Source organism: Erpetoichthys calabaricus, chromosome 1 (genome assembly GCF_900747795.2).
Source record: "Erpetoichthys calabaricus chromosome 1, fErpCal1.3, whole genome shotgun sequence".
In the NCBI taxonomy this organism is placed as follows: domain Eukaryota; kingdom Metazoa; phylum Chordata; class Cladistia; order Polypteriformes; family Polypteridae; genus Erpetoichthys; species Erpetoichthys calabaricus.
Window position 1 is genome coordinate 129828123 of NC_041394.2, and position 24314 is coordinate 129852436.

Here is a 24314-nt window from a genome sequence, read left to right on the forward strand (position 1 = left end):
GGCATGGGCTCTGGTGTTTCTCTTGCCTCTCAGTAGAAAAACATCTGAATCTGATGATTACCTTAAATTAGTTCACACAAACTAGAGCCCATGTGAGCTGCAGACGTAATTAAAGAGGTTTTCAAGGTTATTCAAAATTTTAGTTCTGAAACCTGACTATTAGATAAAATCCCTCTTCAGGTTAGTGTCCCAGTAACCATAAAACTTATTGAGGGGACATAATTCAATCTAGATATTGGAACTTGTGAAATTGTTATATGATATGAATTATGGCAATGCTATGTTCTCATTGTATTATTATTCACCTTTTTTTCAGATCTTTATCCACTTTTACTTTCCCACAAATTGGACTGTGTGAGCCCAGAGCTCACACCTTAATGGGAATAAATTTTCATGTGTTAGTCACTCTTGCCCTTAGTCACCTTTTTCACTTTCAGTCAGGATTACTTTTTCTTGAAAGCATCAATTACACCTCTATCATCTGAAGTCTTTGAGTTTTTTCACAGTCTTCCTTTTGCTTATACGGTGTCTATAGAAAAAGAGGAAATATAAGAATTAATTAAGAAAGAGAATTGTTAATGAAAAGCCTTTGAAAGGTATTTCATCAAAATAAAATCACTGTATTTGAACCAGGGACAGTGTTTTTGTGTTTTTTTTCCAGTCTAAAACTGGAATTGTCGTCAGGTTTCCTGGCTGTCTATTTGGCAGGGACCTGTACATTATTTATTATTGTTGTGTCAAAAAGAGGAACTGTCTCAATAACATTTTAGAATAAGCTTTTAAAGCACTGAGGAAGCAGGTTCTCTCCCCTTTTCTTTTTCTTCTCCATTTATCTTTATTCACTTATTAATTCATCTATTTAATTATTTTTACTAGCTTTAAGTTTTACTCTGCTGGCCATTCTCTCTTTCTCAGGGGTGGGTATTGATTTGTTTTCGATCCTATTTTTGTAAAAATTGATCTATTTGTTATGTGATTTCAATAAAATCAACAAAAATTAAAAAAAAAAAGAAAGAGGGACTGTCATACCTGGAAAATGGGTAAAACCTTCAGGGAACAAAAAGACTGTGGGTGTGGTGCACCTGCTTCATTGATCAGAGGAATGCGGAGGGGGGAACTATCTCTGAGAAGTACAAGTGAAGAGAGTCTGTGCATTCAGCCAAGCCACTTCACAGAGATTATTCTGGAAGCTGCTTAAGAAAATTATCTGGAGGCTACTCAATGCAGCAATGGCAATTATGAAGTAGGTGTTGTTAAAGAGACCAAAAAGCCATTGGCTTGTCGAGATAACCTGAAGTTTCCTTTCCTTGCAATCACTGAGGCTGACGCTTGCTGTTTATAATATCTTTCTGCTCCTAAGCAACATAGTGACAATATACTGAGGGACCAGAATGGCACGGATATTTCTGGACCATCATTGGCAGACACAAGCACAACATATCCTGTGATGGCAACCAGACTCAAAACTTCTGTGTCTCAAATATTAACATCACGAAATCTGATTCTAAAATACATCTGGTGAGTGGCAATGACTAATTTGAAATAGATGATGAAACAGGACAGTATATGTGTCCAAGCTTCAGCAATAAATTAATTCTGCCAAGTCAGACTGGTCATGATAATGACTGGCTGGAATATAAGTCCCAGGAAGCTCTACTGATATTGACTGGGCATGTGCAGATGACAAGAGTGCCTTTGGACTCTGAGGGAACTCTCAATCCTCAACTGTGGCACATGGACCAGCATAGGCAGCGAATCAATCCTGATGAATTAGATGTGCTGTTATGCACAATGTTGACAGGTACGACTATTAAACAAGTAGTGAAAATCTTAGACGTTACAACTAAAGAACCTTTAGAAGTAGCTAAATTGTATCTTCAGAAATAAGGAATAAAGATACTGCTGAAGACTGATTCGGCTGTGGAGATAAGTGAATTCTGTACAACAAAGCATACCGGAACCAGAAGAGGTACCAGATGTGATTGAAGGCAACCAAGTAGCCATAGTTCCCAGAGCTGAACAGAGTGTTACGGGAGAGTTTCCCATGCCTGACCTTCATGTTGGGGAATAGCTATTCAGACACCATGGGCCATTATGGGTAAAGATGTTGATTTACAGAGTGTAACAGACCTTTATAACCATATACAGTAAGTCTCCAAACAACTCTGACTCCTACAAAGAAAAGTTATTCAAAGACAATACAGACAGTAGGGATCGCCTCTTTTACTTACGTAAGTTGGGGAGCTGTTGTTGCAAACAAGGCTTACCCAAAAATAATGTTTTGATAAGTGACCGGAGTTGCCTTCCTCTGTCAAATGTTCATAGGTTCCCTCCTATCCCTGCCTTATTAAGCCATAGCAAACAAAAGGATGTTGGGAACCTGAAGAAAATCAGCCAGACTGTGGTCCAAAGACCTCACCCTATTCAATGGTGAGAAAGAAAATGAAGTACCAAGAGTGAGGAAGGACAGATTTGCCCCACTGTTTTAAAAGATGGAATGAGTGGTCATCAAGTATGGAACTGAGATGTTTTAAATGAAATGGCAGGACATAAATGGCAATACTGTCCTTCAGAAAGCAGAAAACTGAAGCTGTGAAAAAATATAAGGCTTACAACACCTGACAACAGTGCAATGCAACAGCTGATGTGTGTTTTTCTCTCTTGTATCTGGGTTAAATAGGATGGAAGAGCATTGCAGGCACACATGACTGGACTAAACCCCTCATTGGGACTTTAGGCTTCACCATATAAGGCTCAGAATTGGGAGGGGCAATATAAAGAACCAGGTGGATGGATGGGCATCCTGGTTGGGTAGGTTAGTTAAACCTTTCCTAGCAGGGAGGCCGTTGTAGCCAAAGGACAGAAGAGGACTACCTCTCAAGACCATGTGTTCCTCCAATATGCTTGGTGGAAGAATCACTCCAAAATAATTTCTGTTAGGACAATCAAAAGGCAACATGGAGTTAGTTTTCTGACAGTGCTAATGAACTGGAAGTACTCCCGAGTCCAGGGTAAAAAGAAGACACTTCATCTTATCCAGGGGAGTAAATATTGGGTTTTGAGTTGAGCAAACCTTACCTGGGAAGAGTGTAGGTGATAAAAAAAGAATAAGAATTAATAAAGAAGGAGAACTGTCAATGAAGAGCCTGTGAAAAGTATCTCCTTGAAATTAATTACTTTATTTGATAGTGTGATTGTGTCTGGGGTTTGGGGCTCTAGTGTGCCCCTTACAGTCCACAGTATATAAACAGCAGTATATACAAAAGGGAGTTCCTTTCTAACCGATGGGATTATCCCACAAAGAACCACAAAACAAGCACTCCTGTCTACCTTCCTTTCCTTTCCTTTCACTCCAACCTGTCTGCTCTCTCCTCATGCATGGTGACCCCTTATCTATACTCCTAATACCAAGCTCACTAGAAAAAAACTTTGGAAGAAGTGCTTAAGGCTCCTCCCAGGAAATACTTAAACCTATGAAACAGTTCTGAATGTCAGGATATGCCCTACAGAACTCCTGGGACTACCCTCAAATAACTTCCCCATCAACACTAAGTAGTCCTGAAACTTGGTTTATTTTTTTAAGAGCCAAGCACCTTGTATAGATTTGATCTGCAAAACATGTAGCAGGTGCCCAGACCTGACCATTTATGTCTATCTGCAGCACCCTGTTGATTTGGGGGACTCCTAAACTGCTCCTTAATATTCCCCATTTCTCTTTCGTTATTTTCTGATTCCTCAAAAAAGCTACTTTTGGAGATTCTCTCATTTAGAAATGTCATGACACCGTTAAACTTACAATTCTGCTCCACTGCACCCAGTGGCATGGCATTTTATGAACATTCTCCTGCCCTAAGTCACTTGCATACTATATAAACTATATATGATATATAATGACATGCCTGGCCGAAAATTTCTGGGAAAAGCACCTCAATAAATAGGGGTATTTTTCTGAGAAGATGTTTGTGTGGTCCTGGAGCTGAATACGAGGTATGAGGCAAATATAATGAAGAAGTAAGGCAGGTGGAAGGTGGGTAAATTGTAGACATCTTGAAAGTTTATTGTTTTGGTGGTGTTTTCCCTGTCTCAAGCAACAGAAATAAGTAGGAAACTGAATAGTGAGAAATGTCTGTAATAAAGACATGTCTGCTTACCAGAAACTGACCTCCCATGTCATCATAGTATATAGTTAAGGTAGAAGTTTGTCATGACGTTTATGAGGCAGAATGAAATTAATGAAACTAATCAAAAGCTTCCAAAGAGCCACACTGAATGTACTGACAGATGTTACAGAAGATATAAATGCTTCTGGACTGACATATAATACCAGTTATAATAACAATAATACGCTTGGCAATTCTGAGAGGCCCATGGAACTGATCCAAAAACCCTTTGGAATCGCAAATCATAATCACACTGCTATCAGACCTGGATGGTGTTAGCTTCACCATAAAACATCAGCAAAGCTCCCTACCAGAGATAATTTGGAAGCATAAGTAGACCTCTATCACTCTGCAATGACAGCTTTTAAACCACAATAAGGTGATGTGGAGGACCAGAATGACAAAACAAAGTGCAACCAAATTGTCAGTGACATCATAACACAAGACAATGCAGTACAGGGCTCTTCCCTTCCCTACTAGTTTCACAAAGTACTTCCTAAAGGTATCAAATGGCCTACAGAGGTGCTTCAAAAGGATGAGTCTATAATTTGAAAGCATATCAGAGAAGGGGCAGGTTGACATGCTGGATTTACATTTTGGCCCAATCAAACTTCACAGATAAGAATTATTTGAGAGTTCCAGAGAGGAGTTGATAGAAAAAAATGAATGGCTGCTTGCTGAGAGTAGTCCTGTAAGAAGGCTGCCTTCTGTCTCAAAGACTAATATGGGGTCAGCAGTGTTAATCAAAAACTGAGGAGTTTAAGTGAACAGGAAGCCAGGGTAATATAACCCATCAAAGAGTCGGTTTGGCTCACTTGTCTCTCAACATTCCCTAATTTGACAATTATTGCCTCAGCTGCAAGTATCCTGCCTGAAGCTTCAATCCTCACCTTTGCCCTGTCCTATAAACCTGTGTGCCTGTGACATCTGTATTAGTTGTGTGGCAACTTCAGGCACACACACTCCCTTGGTTGGCTGTTTTTCTCTCTTTTTAGTTTTCACACGACATTCCAGGCATAAATGATGTGACTTTCTTTATCCCTTCCAACAGTACAGTTTATTCCTGCCAAATGAGAGCAGAGTAAGCATTCCTCTTATTTTCAATAAAGCAGCGGCAAAGGTTTTATTTTAATTCCTGAATGGCCACACAGGGGTCAAGGGTCACCTGGCTGTTAATGCTCATGTTGAGACACTTTATAAAATGCAGAAGATATGGCCAGAACAATTGTGTCTCAAGCCATCCAAGATCCTGCCGCCCTCTCCCTGCCCCCACGGCTGCCGGGTCCCACGAGGGCGGCTCACACAGATCTGCTTTTATGGTGATTTCTATTATTTCCAGCTGAGGTTGGAAACTATTACACAGAGAACGTGAAAAAGTGATTCTAGAGGGTGGAGCACACACTCTCTCTCTCCCCCCCCACCCTCTCTCTCAAAATCCTACAGAAACAAACAGACTGGAGTGAAACAGTTTCCCAGCGTGAGGACTAACTGTTCTGAAGAAGCAAGGTCTTCCCAAACTGTAAGTAGATCTTCTTTTATGTTGTGGAGGGTTTGCACTCTTTGCAAGATGCTTTTGTTCTTAATAGCAAAGACTCTCTGTAGGCTGCTTTTTCCTCTGCGCTTTCTGAGCACAGTGTTTACCACACAGAATGGCCATTTTAGTTTTTTTTCCTGCATATGTGAAAGAGCCGGACACTGATATGTACTTGGTCCAAATTGGTGCTAATGAAAGGCTGATGTACCTCACATCCTGGTGACAGTCACACCCAAGCTGATGCTGTCCTCATTCTAGTTAATGCAAATGAGAGGCTGACTAAAGAGTCATCCTGGGTAGTAAAAAGTGACTAAATCTATTCCTCTTCTCAGGCTTAATAATGTTGATCTTCATTTATATGAAATCTCATCAGGATCATCATTCGGTATCATTTCTGGCTGCTGACTGGATACTGTGGAAGCAAAATGCTGTGCAGTTCAGTGGCCTTGTGTTCCCTTATATTCTACTTAGGATGGCTCAGGTCTGCAGTTATTACAGAGGAATTTCAGTTTTCACAATCCACACAGAGCAAGTAGAGGAATCAAATGGAGTTGGTTTTAGACAGTGATATAGGCAGACTGGCCATACTGTCCTATTCAGTACAGGTGACAGACTAAAGTAGGCATCCTGACAATCTCCAAGTTCTATACTGCATTATAGTGAGGCTGACTTTGCTATGGTTAGGCTCATATTGTCCATGTTTTACTATGTGTTATAACCAGCCTGACCATGTCCAAGATATATTCTGTATTATTATCAGTTTGACCATGTCCAAATACTACTCCATTTTATTACCAGGCTGACCATGTCCAAGTTTTTCTCTGTTATGCCAAACCAGGCATGTTTAAACTCCACTTTGTACTATAGTTAGGCAGACCATGTTGCACTTAGACTGACCATGTCCACGTTCTTCTTTGTGCTATAAACAATCTGGCTATGTCCAATGTCCATTTTATCAGACTTATCTCATTCAAGTTCTACTATGTGTCAAAATCAGGCTGACCATGTCTGTTTTGTGTTTATATTATTAGAGTTATCTTGTTCAAGTTCTACTATGTGTCATAATCAGGCTGACCAGACCCCTGAGCTATTCTGTATTATTGCTAGGTTCACCATATTCAAATTCTGTTTTCTATTTTTGCATGGCTGCCCATGTCTAAGTTCTATCTTATGTTATTACCACACTAATGATGAGTTTTACTCTGTGTTATGTCCGGGCTCATTTGTCCAAGTTCTTTTCAATGTTTTAACTTGGAAAATCATGTCTAAGTTGTAGTTCCTAGCAACTTAACTAAGCAGTTGCCGGGTCACAATGGCTGAATGTTTAATCAGTGGGTTAATTTGGGGGTTGGTGGCAGGACTGGCGCTCCGTAAAAAAACCTCACACTGTTCCAGTGGGGTGCTGAGGTGTCACCCACTCCAGGTGGTTTGTCATGTGGTGGGTTTGGCAACACACTAACAGCGCATGCTCCCGACCTCCTAGATGCATGCCTTTTGGAAATTGGTGTTTAAATGGAATTTAAATTGTGGACTCCAAATATTTTAATGCTTTGCACTTTTTTTATGGCATTAAGTACACCCAAGTTCTCTTCATGTGTTTCAGTGGTGTTGTCTGAGATCTGTATTCGGTTTCCAACTCAGTAATTGTGTGTATGTTCTCTCTGTGATTTTTTCAAGGTCTGCTCTTGTCTTTTTCCTGAAATTGCCAGAATGGGCTTTGGACTTCTGTGATTGGACAAAGCGGGTTTAGTAAATAATTGGACAAAAGGAATTCTTTTCATGAATTGAAGTTGACAGAAGTCTAGCATCTCAATTTGATGGGTCTATTAGGCTGTATGTTTAAGCAAATAAGTTGGAGAAAATTAGAGTAAACCAATATGGTTGCAAAGGATTCTTGTAACTTGGACTTGTGTCTTTCCAAAATATATATCTTTTTTGCAGTTTAGTAAAAGCACAGTAAAAATATCTCATATAGATAATCTAAATTTCATCAGTTAGATTAATTTTAACTTTACAAAAATAGGAAAACAAGAGTCCAGATTTACAGTGGAGTAGAATTACAACCAACATTTACCCTCTAAATAAGAGTCTGGTCAAAATTAAAAACACACATCCACTGCTGTGAAATCTTGACGATTTAAGAATTATTATACTTACCTGGATTATTTTATGAGCATTACTTGTAGAATGCAATGAGTCTAGCAAAGAGGTAATCATCTTACTTTCAGTCTTAGTGACTATGCATTTGAAACATTTCACAATGCTAATTCACGTGATGTACATACACTATACCCATCAGGAACGGAATGAGATTAAAAACTTGTTCCGGGACTTTTATCCAGATTGGCCCACCAAACTCAATTGGACATCAAACAATCTGTGCACCCCACACAGTGCATGTACATATGTTACAATCAGGGTTAGGTTACTAGAAATTTTAAGCCCACTAAATACTGTATAATGGCTCTGTATGATAAGTGGATTGATCAGTGCGTCATTTCACACCCGTTGTACACAAAAATAATCAAAGAAAATGAAGGGAGCTCATGTGTTCATGGTAACAATAAAGTCCATAGTTTTGATATGAGCAGAACAACCAAATACAAAAACAAGCAAAAGCTGACATCCATCTTAGTGAATCCATTCAGCCCATGATACATACAGCTGTAATTGCAGTTATGATGTCATAATGCAAATCTTTAAAAAATCAATAAATGCACAACTAATAACATGACAACCATAACAAAGAAAAGTCTTACTTTTAAACTGTCAAAAGTTGTTGTAGGAGTTCACTTTTCTCCACAAATCAGTTGTTTGCTTTGACAGTCAAATGGATGTCCCTTTCGGGTGACATTAACATGAAAGCCTCCAGACAGTCCAGTGATAATGTACTCCTCAGTACATTTTTTATGAACTTCACAGTGGAAAAACTCGTCTTGCATTGCCACCAGATTGACTGAAAGAGTCACTATTAATTTGAGGGTGAGCCAAATTACATAATATATGTCCGTGTATAACTTGTGTTTGAGTAGAGTGCGGTAACAACACAAAGTGCAGTTTCTGCATGACGTACAACTTTTGTGAAGATCAAGTTCTTGCCCACTCTCCATTTGTTTTTTAGTGGTTGTGTGAGTAGTGTGAAGTTCCTGGAGAGCTGTGGTTTTTAGCTTGTTGCAGTCAGGGGCCAGAAAGGTCAGTAGTTATAATTGTAAATTCTCTGTAGTGGCCATGCTGTCAGATAGTAACAGTCTTTTGCTTTGCACTTCAAGTGCAGGTAAATCAGTCCTTTTCTGCTAATCTCAGGGAAATGTCAGCGGTTGAGTCAGGCAAAATCCGAGAACAATGTCTCATTATTCAGAAAGCATCTATTAAGGCTATCCTTGAGCATGTCTTAGTTTAACTTGTTAATCTTGTGAAACTGTTTCTGCATCTGAGAATGTCCCATCAACTATTAGATTCACACGAGATTGATTTTTTCCTCTTGCCCTCTCTCAGGGTAATATGGACCTGAGCAATTGCCTCACCGTCCTCATCCATCAACTTCATGATTGCTCACTTGACAAAGTGATTGGCAGCCGTCAAAATCTCTTGCACTCTTTCTGAGCTGCACTTGTGCTCCAAAATTACTAAATTGTGCGTGGTTTGCATTTTTATTGTTTAGAGATATTGGGAGTGAAGCAACATGTTCTCAAATATTGTGAGAAATAACTGAGCAGTTAAGCATGTCTTCCATGTATAACTTTGTCTGCTTTTTTAACTGGTATTTATTTTGCTTACTAGCTTCATCCTGGATGACATCTCAATTTTGTTGTACTGTTGTGCAATGACAGTTATGTCATTATTATGATTATTATTATTATTTATATGTCTTTGCGTTCACACATACAGTATGATTGGTTTGTTATTCACATGTTCCTTAATTTTTACTTGTGTAACAATGAGTTGGACGTAAAGTGCATTCTATGATTGGTCAAATGATCCAAGCTCTTTCCAAAAAACTGCATCTTTTACCCACCACCTTCTTTTACCAATAGGTGAGAGTCGCTTGTGGCATGTGTTTATATCTTTTGTTGCAGAATCCCATGTTCATCTTCAGATACAATTCTCAAATAAAAACAACAATGTTGTTCAGTAGGCTAAATGGGGAAGCACTCTCAACAATGATACCCAAGATTTGTGATTAAAGATTTGTGATTAACATTACACGTAAATGTGATCATCGCACGACTGCAATACAATTAAAGAAGACAAACCTTTGCCACTCCCCTGTATATTTGCTGCCCCATCAATTGCATTATCAATACATTTATCATAATCAGTTATCAGGAAAATACTGACTAGATAATTACTTGCAATCTACTAAAACAACCAGTCTCTCATGCACAGTATAGTCATCCATCCATCCATTACCCAACCCACTATATCCCAACCACAGGGCCACGGGGGTCCACTGGAGCCAATCCCAGCCAACACAGGGCGCAGCGGTATAGTCACATATCTCAATATAATGGAACACTGATCTTTCAAAGTTATATCTTGCATAGTATCTGTTTGTACAGAATACATCCTAACCCCTCAGACGTCATTGGCAGTGGACTTTCAAATGATACTGCAGAATGCATCAGTGATCATGTTGACAGTAGCATTGGACATTAAAGCAATGAGTGAACCCTTCTTTTTTCCCCTTGCTTCGTGTATTGTATTGTTTTAAATTCAATAACTTAAATTCTCCTTCAGGCACATGCCATATTTACTAAGCAGTAAAATTAGCTCCAGAAAAATCATGTGGTCTTTTAGTGTCCTCAAGTGTGCACACAGCTTTAGAGTCAAGCCCAGTAAATATAGTAATATCAATAATGCACTCAAGAACAAATATGTCTCTTTTCAACTTGCTCCCTCCAAACTGACAGTTTTCCTTCAGCAAATCAGCTGTACTAGACTTGCTTGACCTTAGAAGAAAGGTATTTACACACATTCCATGTGATTTGCTTCTGTCGTGTTCAATCCTAATGTGAATATTCTTCCAGTCCTTCATTCTGTGAACGAAAAAAAAATTTCACACTTTGAAAATGCTAAACACACTGAGCAAATGTAAGACAGTGATTTTCTGTTTGAGTGGACTTTTGTAGAAATTACCTTATTCATAATTGTTTTCGAAGATCTTTGGCTCACATGGATGATGTTAGCCTAACCACCTGGGAAATAAACCTCATTTCTGCCACTTGTATTCACATTCTCATTACTTTGTGCATGGGCCTGGCCAGTACTTGAATGGAAGACCAACCAGGAAAAAGCATGGATTGCTGTTGGAAGAGGTCTTGGTGAGTCCAGCAGGGGGTGCCTACCTGCTTGGCTCCAAATGCCCCAGTGCAGAGACAGGAACACTATACTGTAAAAATGGCATCGTCCTTGGGATGAGATGTAAAACTGAGGTCCTGACTATCTGTGGTCATTAAAGATCCCTGGGCATCCTTCTTAAAGAGTAGGGTGTATCCTGATGTCCTGACTAAATTGTCCACTGTGGCCTGGTCATTCTGGGCCCCTAATCATCCCCTATCTCTAACTCACTATCTCTCTCACCCCTTCACACCCTAACAGCTAATGTGTGGTGAGCGTACTGGCACAAAATGACTGCTGTCACATCATCCAGGTTGATGCCCCACATTAGTGGTGGTTGAAGTGGCTCCCCACTCTCTGTGTAAAGCACTTTGAGTACCTTGAAAAGTGCTAAATAAATGTAATGAATTCTTTTTCATCTTCTTTTTATTATTATTGTTATGGTCATTACCCACAGCTCATGACCATAGCTGAGGAGAGGGATGTGGATCGATTGGTAAACCAGGAGCATTGTCTTTAGACTGACCTCCTGCTTTACCAGCATGGACCAGTATAGCGCCTGTAATACAGCATTTCATGTTCCCATTTATTGTCACTAATAAACAAGAACTCCTTCACTAAGGGTAGTTATTCCCCCTCAACTGAAGAGAGTAATGCACTCTTTTCCTAGGGCAGACCATGACCTCAGACTTGGAGGTGTTGATCCTCATCCATGCTGCTTCACACTTCACTCAGCAAATCACTCCTGTTCATGCTGAAGGTCTTAGTCTGATGATGCCAATAGGACAACATCATCTGCAAAAAGCAAACTTACTACTCCTAACCACTCTAACTGGACAGCCTCACATTCTTGGCTGAACCTTGATATCCTGGTCATGAAAAACACAAACAGGAGTTGTGACAAGACACAGCCTCAATGGAGACCAACACACACACACTGTGAATAAATTATTCATTGAATAAAGTATTCAGACACAGCTCTTCCTGAATTCATATACAGAACAAAAGTATACAAGAGATGCCCTGTTATCCCATACTCCTGCAGCATTTCCCACAACACAAACCATGACACATGGTCATATATCATTCCCAGATCTACAAAGCGCATGAAGACTGTGCTATCATACTCCTTTACACTCTTCAGCAACAGAGCCAAAGAGAAGAGCTGGTCTACTGTTCCACCACAACCACAGTGGAATCCACAGTCTTCCTCCTATCGGACAGATACTTTTCTCCAGCACCCTTGCATATGCCTTACCTGGGAGTCTGAGGAGTGTGATCCTTTTTTAAATACAGGTTCCATCACACTAGGCTGTAATTCCAAGGGTGATTTTACCCACCTTCCATGCAACATTGAATAGATACATTAGTCACGCTATCCCAAAAATTTCAACATCTCTGACTGGATTACCCTGCAGCCTTAACAAGTGACATCAGCAACAGTGATGGGATCTCCTCCACTGGACATGACCAAGGCTGTCTCCAGATAGGAGAGCATGTCCACCAGGTTGATGAGTTCCTCACAATGTTACTTCCACTTCTCGACAATTTTCCCAGAGGAGGTCATCACATCTCATCCCTGCTTAACACAGTATAAGCAAGGTCATGCCTCCCCCCTGAGGTGTTGAAAACTTTGCCTGAATAATCTTTAGGCTATCTGACAGTCTTTTCCCATTGTCTTTCCAAACTTCTTTCTTGCTCAATCTTTTGCTTCCACAACTACTTTTCAGCAATCCTCTTAGCCTGTTGGTACCTCTGAACCAAGTTAGGAGATCTCACAGGGAACATATAAATGAAGGCCACCTTCTTCAGTTTGACATCTTCCCTCACCTCTGGTGTCTAAAGTTGGGTCCTAGGGTTGCTGCCATGAGATGCCACAACCTCTTTAAGACTGCAGCTTTAGCAGCTGCTTCCACAACTGAGGTCTGGAGCAGGGTCCACTTGGACTCAATATCCCTGACCTCATTCTGCACATGCTCTTTTGGAGGTTTGGAACACATTACAAATGGAAGCCTTAGTCTAGACTTCCTTGGTCTATCTGGCCTACACCCCTTGCTTTGAATCCATTGAATCACTACAAAGTGGTGATCAGTTCACAGAGCTGCCCTTTTCTTCACCCAAATGTCCAAAAGATATAGTCACTGCTACTCTTGCTTTGTCCTCTTGCCTTTCACCAGCTCTGTTCTGCAGATGCTGCACTAAAAAATATAATAATGTGTGAGGATCTAACACGTGGGATCTAACACGTGGACAAAGTTAGTCCATACTAAAAGTTGAAAGTTGACATCCTTGTAAAATAAAGCATGAAACAGTTAAGATCATTGGCGGTACTAAACTAGAGTACTGTAAATGAAATCAAGAAAAGTCTCCCTATGACATTGCCTTGTTGAGTACCAGATGTTAACACCATGTTTGAAAAACGTTCTACTTTCACCCTCACCACTGCTTAATAAATCATTTGAAATGTTTATTAATTTGAGTGTATTGATGAACTGTCTTGACTTGCATGCCATCATAGGTGCAGTAAACCTGGTGCTGGGCTGTGCACTTGTACTTTGTGATCCTAATGCAGCCCCATAAGCTGATGATTTTCTTAAGTGTTGCTGTTCCTTATTGAAGTGACTTTGGAATAAATATCCCCAGTAGTCCAGATGGACAGTCCATTTCTGATTTCCATTACTGCAGTTTTTTTGCTTAAGTCGCATGATTTTCTTTGCAATAAATAAAACATGCAATACAAAATTACCTTTTATATTGTTGGATTCATCAATGTAATATAGTTGTTTTCATTTGGGTTTTATGAGTTTGACTTCATGCATGAATTGCCTTGTTGTTGAAGAAAAAATATTGTGAGTGATTTGCTATTCTTGTCAGGGCCGTCTTAACAGCATTATAGGCCCCTGGGTAAAGCAGTGCACTGGGACCCCTACCTACACAACCACTCAGCAAGTCACAGCATACATAGATTAGCATGAGGCCCCTATGCTCGTGGGGCCCCCGGGCAACTGCCCAGAGTGCCATTACGTTAAGACAGCCCTGATTCTTGTAGAATAAAATTTGCACTTACCCATGCATCATTTTTTATTAGTCCTTAATATACTTTGCTGAATGCCAACTTCTGATTATCAAAATATTACCGAACACAGGTTTCCTACCTGAGAGAAAAATGCTCATATCTATTCATCTGTTATTTTCTAGAACAGACACACATTTTTCAGCTTGTATATTTGTGGCCATAACTTTACATTGATTTCCTCCATCTTTAAAGAGTTAGAAGAAAGAACGCTGGAAATAAAATCTCATATTAAACAATAAACATGTGAAAAATTACATGTTGTTTTGTTTATTATGGAATTAATACTGATTCACTTCTTAGCCTTATCTGTCTGCATATTCTTCCTGGGTCTGCATTTATTTTCCCAAAATACTCCAGTTACCTCACACATCCCATAGACATGTATATATAAATTGGCTAGATCTCAGGAAGTGTGTGCCCTGTGACAGGGTTTTATTCCCTACAGCTGATTTTTAACTTGTTTCCAGTACTATAGAGAGAGGCTTCAGCTCCCTAAGGTCCTGCACTGAAAATGGCTGGCTTTAAAAATTGATACAATAAAGACATGAGAGTGTGACTGCTGTATTTGGTACCAGTCATCTTGAAAAGCAACACATTTTTCTAATCCTTCTTGGATAAAAGTATTAGTTGAAAAGTTTATAGTTGTATGTATGTTAACAACAGACCTGCAATAGACTGGCAACATACCCAGGGTTGACTCCTGTCTTCCATCTGATGTGCGAGGATAGACTCCAGCTGCTACACAAAATTTCGTTAAGGAAGCTCAAAATTTGGATGAATAATAACATCAACAAAACCAATACTACTACTACTACTAACAATAATAATAACAATAACAATAACAATAATAATAATAATAATAATATAGTTCTCTTTCCAAGCCCCAAAGATTGAACTAGTGCAACTGAATATATTGAGTATGTCCTATGATGGACTAGGACCTTTTTGCAGGGTTGGCTGCGTGCCTACATTAGGTCTTGTTAAAATAGAATGAGTTGGAAAATTAATCAATAGAAAAAAATGGATAGCTTTTTTTCTCAGATTTTCAAAAGATATTCATTTTAGTTTGATTTCTAAAAGTCAGAATTATCTCTGCAAGTGAGTCTAAATGATTGCCTGAGTGTGTGCTGCTAAGACCTAACTAATCTTTAACTAATCCTGCCTTGTGCTCATTGCTGTCTGAGCAGCCACTGGCTTCTTGCAATACTAGAATTAGATCAGGTTGATTCATAAAAATGAATGGACTGAATGACATATTTAGCAAAAAAGTCAGATACATATGCATAACAAAATGCCAACATAGTAAAGAAAGCGGAAAATTTACAAGGATGCAGTAATGTGTTGGATGAGGAAACAATTATGAAAGTCACCAGGGCTTTAGAAAGGATCAAAATCAGGTTCAGCAAGTACCTAGAGCACTCCTGGTAAAGCGAGCCGAACACAGGAACAGGGCATCATAGCACTAGACACCGCTCAAATCACAGAAAGAATACTTGACATGGCACAATTACAACCGATTGCTTAAAGTAGAACAATGGCTTGAGGCTTTGAAATTCCTGTGACAGTCTTTGAGAATTAATAACAGTATTCTTTAGTGTACTGTTCTGTCTAGGATAGCCCATTATACTCCTGTCTCCTAGACGCCGGAAGTGGGCTACAAATAACACTAGCACCCTATATGGCATTGGTTGGTCCTTTTCAAGCTGTGATGTTAAAGAAGACTCTGTAGGAATAATAATAATAATAATAACAATAATAATTTTGCTCTTAAATGTAGCTATATCTTTAGATAAATGTTTGTGTGAAATTCTTCTGGAAATTGTCTAAATAGAAGGATCTTAATATCAAGATCACCAGGATGTAACAAAAATGACAACAGAAGACGGTCATAAGAGTTCATGAAGGGTGCTGAAAAATCATATTAGCAGGATTCTAATTAACATCAACGGTAAAATACTTCAGAAGAATGTCATCCTGGGTACGGCACACATACTCCTAAAGATGCTATCAGTGTGAAGTAGGTGACACTTTCTCCTGTAGGACCACTTGACTCCAACAGTTTGATAATGGCTTTGTGGAATGACGAAATTAGCCAATGTATTTACTGTAAAAATATTAATAATAATAAAACATGTTACTTTTAAGAATAAACCAAGATGTTTAAAACCATTAATAATTATTTAGCATTGTCCACATAATTACAATGTGCATAACTAATATTAATTAATGTGGAATGTTAATGATTGATTTTTGGAAAAGCCATGCATAAAAATGGCATGTTGGTACAAGTTGTGTAAAAAACATAACTATTTAATGGATGCAGTAATTTGTGATTGGCACAATTTATTTAAAAAATCTGTAAGGCTGCTTATTCAGGTCATACTGTGACCGACATCAGTATTATTCTTTATAGGATATGACCAAATGATGATTTAATTATAGCTAAACTAGACAAAGAGCCTGTTTTGAAAATGTAAGATGAAATGGGCACAAGTTTGTGTCAGCAGTGTATGAGAAACAAATGATAAGTAACGAAGAAGTTGTTTTGTAATGATTGTAGTCCGCTTTACTCATTACTGTACAGGCTTGTACTGTTAGTTGATGAATTTTCCAGGCCTATAGTATAATATTGAATGATGAATGTCCTAGTTGTCCCAGATGGATGGGGACCCTACGTAGCCGGGATGCCTGGATGGTCCCCGTGATGGACAATACCTCCCCTGGGCCACGAGGGGGCAGCCACCCGGGTCTGCTTATGGGCCACTGGACCGGAGCTGGGACACTCATCCCTCCTGGAGGACGTGGTCACCACCAGGGGGCGCCCAGACAGTCGTGAAGTCCTGGATGGCAGCACTTCCGCCACACCAGGAAGTGCTGCAGGAAGAATTCCCAGGGGCACTCGGAGTGCTTCCGGGGACTCTCTTGACACTTCCGCCACACCAGGAAGTGTCATCAAGGGGAGCACCTGGAGCTCATCCGGGTCAGTACATAAGGGACCGCCTCCCTCCAGAAGCAGAGCCAGAGTTGGGAGGAAGGAGACAAAGCTTGTGAGGAGGGGAGAGGCAGTGAGAAAGAGAAAGAGAAAGAGAAAGAAGAAAAGAAAGAAAGAAAGAAAGAAAGAAAGAAAGAAAGAAAGAAAGAAAGAAAGAAAGAAAGAAAGAAAGAGTTGGTGAAGGAAGGCATTGTGGTGCAAAAAGGAAATAAAGAAGTGTGTTTTGGATATTCTGGTGTCTGTCTGTCTGTGTCCGGAGGTATGCTTTCCACACAGTACAATATGGAATGGTAATAAGTATAAGCACCACAAACCTGATATAGGTGTATTGAATGAATGCGTAATTAGGCCTTGAGCTGTAGTCGAAATCGCCTTTCAGGCCTCTAGAGCTTTCTCTTTAAATTTTCGCGGCCATAAATCTGCCGCCTGCTGCGATATCGGTCTCGAAAGGTTTTTCGGCCAGCTGCGCAGAAGGCAACTGCACATTCGGCTTTGGACAGACGTGAGTGAGTGAGTAGGCTGGCGAATTATATTATAATCCCCTTGGGATTAATAAAGTATCTATCTATCTATCTATCTATCTATCTATCTATCTATCTATCTATCTATCTATCTATCTATCTATCTATCTATCTATCTATCTATCTATCTATCTATCTATCTATCTATCTATCTATCTATCTATCTATCTATCTATCTATCTATCTAAGATGACAACAAACCCTCATCTGGAAGGTTTACTTGGGTTTGAGTGCATTAGACTGACATATCCTTTGGCGGTTAGTTTTTGGTTCTGAGTTACTATCTTTTTCAGATTTTTTAGTGTGTACAGGGAATTATTTAATCAAAAGTATCCTGATTTGGAAGCCTACAGGCATGATAAAATTTGTCATCTTTTGTAATGACATGGTGTGGCAGGTGACTAGTGTGCAAAAGCCATGACATAAGCTTACATAAAAAAAAAATGGAAAAACATGAGAGTCCGAAAGATGTACAGCAGTTCAAAAAGCTTGGATGTTGAAGGGATAGAAGTGTGTATGAGAAAAAAATTAATAATTAATTTGTGCCTATAGCACTTTCTATGCACATGATAACATAAAAATAAAAGCGAGGCTAACTCCCTGTTAAGTACCACTTCTGACGTGTTAAACCACTGGTAAGATATTCCGTAAAATGTAAAGAACTTTACTACGTGACTTAAACAATATAACAAATATAATTAACATTTTAAACTTAATCTAATTGTTGCTTCCTGTCAATGTCAAGAATGGCATTGACCTGACAGCCTTTCTTAAGTTAAATTAACAATATGTAATGAAATGTAATGGAGCTTTCAGAAAAATGTGGCTCCAAGTCCTGCTCAACAGTAATAATTTTGCCGACCCCTCTTTACAGTGTTAAAGCTTGTTGCAGGTCAGACTAATGGAGCATACAAAGAAATGATTAATCACTCAAAAGAAAACACTTTATATTCCTATACTTCTTTGCCTTCCTAACATCCACAGTAAAACTACACCTTTACATTAACAATACATGTTTCTTCTAAAACATACACTATTTGCACTTCATTTCATAATATAAACAACTGCATATACATATGCAATACAGTGCATATTTTTACAGAAATGGTTCTAACAGGAGGTAATGCAGTGCAGGGGTTAGTGCTGCTACCTCACAGGTTCAGGGTTCGATGTCTATATAGAACGTTCTTACAATTCCTGCATTGGGTCTTTCTTCATGTACTCCTCTTACCTTCCACATCCCAAAGACGTGCCTGCCTCTGACTCTAAACTGACCACCTATGAGGTGATATCGATATGTGAGTGACTGGATAAGCAAATAAATATTGTTATACTAATAATGTTGAATTGATACTTTGTGCAGGAGTCATTATCATTGCAATGGGACCCTTCAGTATCATGAAGGTCAGTGTTATTAATTTAGTTTTACTCCTGGACTAGTACTACACAAGTAAACAGATTACAATTCGGGTATCCCATTCTGGTTCTGGTTCTGGTTTCAATGGATTCATATTTTAATGATTCTAATGACATAGTTTAATGAATATGTTTTACTTTCATTTACTTGAGTAAGTGAATGCAATTTTGGACGGATGAATGATTTATTTCCTGAATGCACAAAAGTTGGCAACAAGAATTTTGTTTTTCCACAGTTTTCATTTCACAGTCTTTAAGCCAGGTTTTAAAAATTAATAATTTTGTCTTATACTGTATAAGCTGCATCAGTGTGTATTTATTTATTTTTTTTATATTTTATTTTTCCAAACTGAAATGCAATAGAAGAATCAGCCTGTATATACAAATTATCACCATGCCAAAAAATAACTTTTTTTTTTCCACATTCAGTATATACCAATACCAGAGAAGCATTTGTTGGCACTAAGCTTTCTTTCACTGCCAGTTGAGCACTGAGCAGGCCAGCAGAGCAGCATCTGCCAAAGTCATGAGTGCATCACTCTGGAAGAGCTGGGTGAGGTGTGAGAAAGAAACTCGGGACGTTTTTGGCAAAGTTTGATCTTGAAAATAATGTTTGTTATATTGAAGTAAACTATTGTAAGAATGACTGTGTTTGATTTGTGTCTGTGCCCACTACTGGTATCCACATTGTGTGTACATGAATTTACCAGCTAATGCCTTGTTGAGCAATTTGTATTTAAACCACTTATCCATCCATCCATCCATCCATCCAGCAGGATTATAACCTAGCAGCACTGGGTCCAACTCCAAATGTTGCACCAGTTTATCACAGAATTACATGAGCTACAGTATGTTTTGCATCTGGGTGGGTTCTGATCCTTTTGTTCTTGTTCAATGTGCTTATACAAGTGTGGTGGATGAGACATGCAGAACAGTCTCTTTGCTTTTGTGTGCATGGCTGTGTTGTAGTACGTGTATAAGATTGCAATTATGAGGGTCAGGTTAGAAAAAAAGAGAGTGCCATCTGAGGGAAAAAAAAACTGCAGATCAGCCTTAATTTGTTCTAAAGAAAATGAAATTTGCCAATATATTTTTATTGTCAAGTTTGCTTTTCAGTTGTCTGAAACCTCAATGAAAATCTCCAGCACTATAAATCTGCTAAGTATCTCCCTAAACTTAGCTGCAGGATTTATTGGTTATGCAACATTTACCACTCAGATCTGCTTTGAAATTAACCAAAAAGAAATAAAGTATAAAATTGCCAGCAACTGGTTCAATGCACAGTAAAAGAAGAAGGCTGCAGCTCCTCTGCAAATGCAAGACTTTGATGTTACTGCGACGTGTGTGGCTCTGGGGTTAATTGGAGGAGCCGCCTCTGCACTTCCAGGTTAAGTGGAGATACTGAGGGGCTTTCTTTTCATTACAAATGCACTTAAAATACGAAAGGAACATGGACTTGGACTGCCAATCAAATGGACCCAGTCATGGGACTACACAAAGGATATCTCAATACCGTATGTCCTCACTGTCATTAACCCTTTAGAATCCACTTAACACGTCTGATGCTTTTTAGTGTCATTCCTGAAAACAGTCTCCTTAATTTCAGAAATATTTTGTTTGAAGGCTCCATATTGACAATGAAATAAACAAGAAAGCTCAAAATTTTCTTTGAATAGTAAACAGTATAATATTCATACTATGAATCATCCATTTACTCATTTTAAAGACATGGTGGACAAATGCTGTTCAATCATTTCAGTCAACAATGGTTTCTATCAATTACTAGCGTTAAATTTTATCCACCACAATGGCATCCATCCATTTTTTTCTGTTTCTACTTTGATCTTTCCATACATGAGAACTTTCTTTAGCAGGTCTCCTTTCATGTAATGTGAGTAAAAATTGTTAGACTTATTTGGAGTATAAATGATTACAAGTTATATGAAATGAATGAGCAGGAAACAGCTGATTTTTATTTTTATTTGTAGTACAGTATATTAAAAACAAATCTGTAGAATTTTGAATTAAGTTTTTTGTACTACATACCTGTCAATGTTAAAGATTCTCAGTTTTAAAGATTACAATTACAACATTTAGAAAAATTTAATTTGAAAAAGTCCAATAATAGTGTGTACCTTTAAGCAAATATAATAGATAGATAGATAGATAGATAGATAGATAGATAGATAGATAGATAGATAGATAGATAGATAGATAGATAGATAGATAGATAGATAGATAGATAGCGAGGCCTGCAGAGGGAGCTCTGCTCCCCAAACCCAACACAGACAGATACAGGATGCAAGTTCAGCCACGCACGTTTTTTATTTTTCTTGTGGGAAACAATTTTCCACCGTTTCCCACCTGCCCAGCACAGAGCACAGTCCAAAGCACAAAAAGCACAATAAAAGCAGCAAGCACTTTGCCATTGTCTTCTATTCTTTCACTCTCTCTCTCTTTCTCCCTCTGTCTCACTTCCGCCTCCACTCCTCCCAGCATGTCTTGTCCTCTCCCTCCAAACTCTGGCTCCTGGAGCAGTGGTAGTCGGCTTGTTTTATTCTGGACCCGGGAGTATTTCCATGTGGTCTGTTACCGTGGTCCAGCACTTCCAGGTGAGGCAGAAGCCCTATGAAGTAAGGCTCTGCAGTCCCTGTACCAGCTATGCCAAATTCCAACTCTTATGTTGCTCTGTGTGGGAGTCCAAGGCACTGCTGCAACCTAGAGGGGCTGCCATCAAGCACTCCGGGGCAGATAAGGCTCTGTGCATGTCCACTCCCCCGGTCCTCCCATTAGATAGGCATCCCAGCTAGTTAAGGGCTATCTGCTACAGTAGATAGATAGATAGATAGATAGATAGATAGATAGATAGATAGATAGATAGATAGATAGATAGATAGATAGATAGATAGATAGATAGATAGATAGATAGATAGATAGATAGATAGATAGATAGATAGATAGATAGATACTCTACTAGTTGTGCCATCTTCTAGGCCTGCATTATAACCAGCTTGGTCTATTCATACAGGCCAGATGAGGCAGTGGTCTTACTTTGGAGCAATTCAATAAGAGCCATCATGACAGAGCAAAGAAATCAGAAAACAAACCAAAAAGACTCAGTGGGTACTGGGTGAAAACAATTTAAAAAACAACTTAAGAAAAGATATTTCCTTTGTGAACAAAGGCTGGACAATGATAGAACCCACAGCTCAATGTTACATAAAGTTAAATAAGATATGGGATGACCATACCCTGATATACAGTATCACAAAGCCACACTCAGTGTTATAGCAAACAAAACCCAAAATGGTGGAATGATGATTTTTATTAACATACATCATCCAAAAGGCAAAAACAAAAAAACTCAATTTTAAATTTTTAATTTGAAAGGGTATAATTTCTGTCTCAATTATGACAGCCCTTTTTTCACTTTGTACTTGATTTTGTGTGTTATTTAATATTCATTTTTACTGTTTACATGTTTTGTTTCTACTTTGATAGCATTAATGCATAAGTGATTCACCTGTTCTCAGCATGAGAATCGCCATTTTATAGCTATAAATACTAGGTTTATTGTTTGACGAGCAGAGGAATTTAAATTGAGAACAGAAGAAGAAATGTGATTCAAAAACAAGTCTTAATTTGTAACTGAGTAATCAATTTGCTCTTTCACCATACAAAAACAAAACCCTAAATTGTACTTGAAGTTCAAGCCAATGATTCTTTGACAAAGACAAAACACACTTGCTACATCACAGTCTTTGTCCGAATCTAAGATAATCTGGTAACGCACAAGACTGACCTTTTAAGCCGTAACTACAGTGACATCACGTGCTACGCATTGCCAATGAAATCCCTAGCAACATGCTGGCAACCACGGCACAACAAAACAGACACCACAAAACCAACAGGGCATCAAGTGAGAGACACAAATAATATTTAACTACATGAAGAAAAAATCAAAACAAAAAAATAATGTCAGGAAAACATTCAGAAGCCTAGAAAACCTTAATAGCCATAAACTCTTACTTAGAAACTTGTTCCAATAATAAGGAAAATTTAAAAAACAGAGTACAATCTCAAGACTTATGATGCACATGTGGCATAACCCCTTGTCGTCATCATGCCGGTATTATAAAAGAGGGCTGCACTATAGAAAATGTATGAAACTTAAACAAAACTTAAAACAATGACTTTAAACTAAAACAGCTAAGGAAAGGGACCTGATTTTAAGTTATTTTCATTGTAGTGTTAGGATCACCTTAAACAATTACACGATAAAATGTGTATTTTTTGAAAGGCACCTTTGATCAGGAAATGACCAATAAAAAGGGAGTAGGGAAAAGTCATGGTCATAAGGTCCAAAATACACTAAGCCAAAAATATCTGTTCATCAAGTCACAAAGCTTGATCCAAAAATCCAAAGTCAAAAAAGAATGAACCAGATATAGAATTGTGGGACCTTAATTAAAATCTTTGAAATGAAAGGGAACGAAGTCTTTTTTAGTATCTAAAAGCTTGCACGCTCACTTTACAGTGATGCCATCTTTAAGAGGGATTGTCTAATAATATCGTCCATTGCAATGTCAGTGATGATGTAAAAAAATAAACAAAACAAAAAAAAACAAGCACAGAAGAGTGGCTCCCATGGTGAAAAACTGACTTAAAATGGAAGTGGGGTGATGTCATCGACAGAAAAATACAAAAATTAAGAGAAACCATGGAAATATAATAAAATCATACAAAAATGTGCAAGAAATCAGCAGTTGTCAAAATCATAGAATCAAAATTTTATTTCGACCTTTTAAAGTCTTGCCTTTCTGCACACAAACCCTCAGCAACACAAAAATGAACAATCAGTGTGGTAGAATTCTATTCTTCTCTTCACTTCAGGGCTCTCATGACTAATGACACCTAATAGAAATCATCAGGAGTAAGTGGCTGAGAGATGCCACTCTGCCACTCTGTACCCTTACTCGTATCCTGATTTGATTAATTTGGCTTCAAATACTTATTATTTCATACTAGGCTCTGTCCCATGCATAGTATTGTTTATGTATTAAATATAACTTCATTAATCAAGTACATTTTACAAAAAAAAAATCAGTGGTAATCAATTAGGCATACATCCCTGAAATGGATAAAGAAGGTTTCAGAAGTTATGTTATCTTGTTCTGTCATTAAAGTTAGTAGACACTTGGAATCACCAGAACTGGGCTTTGCATCACTGCTTTTCATTTGACCATAAGTGAAACCAACTAAGTCAGGAGGACCTCCA

The 24314-nt window shown here is 38.5% G+C and overlaps 1 protein-coding gene across 2 annotated transcripts in view; it reads left to right on the forward strand.

The window, feature by feature from the left end:
• The first annotated feature begins 5628 nt into the window (after positions 1–5628).
• Positions 5629–24314, forward strand: part of sorbs3 (sorbin and SH3 domain containing 3) — a 256291-nt gene continuing 237605 nt past the window's right edge. The window contains exon 1 of one of the 2 annotated variants that reach the window (XM_051919164.1): positions 5629–5679. The gene's annotated coding sequence lies outside the window, so the exon portion shown is untranslated. The remainder of the gene's footprint in view (positions 5680–24314) is intronic. The other variant, XM_028806172.2, reaches the window with a different exon arrangement.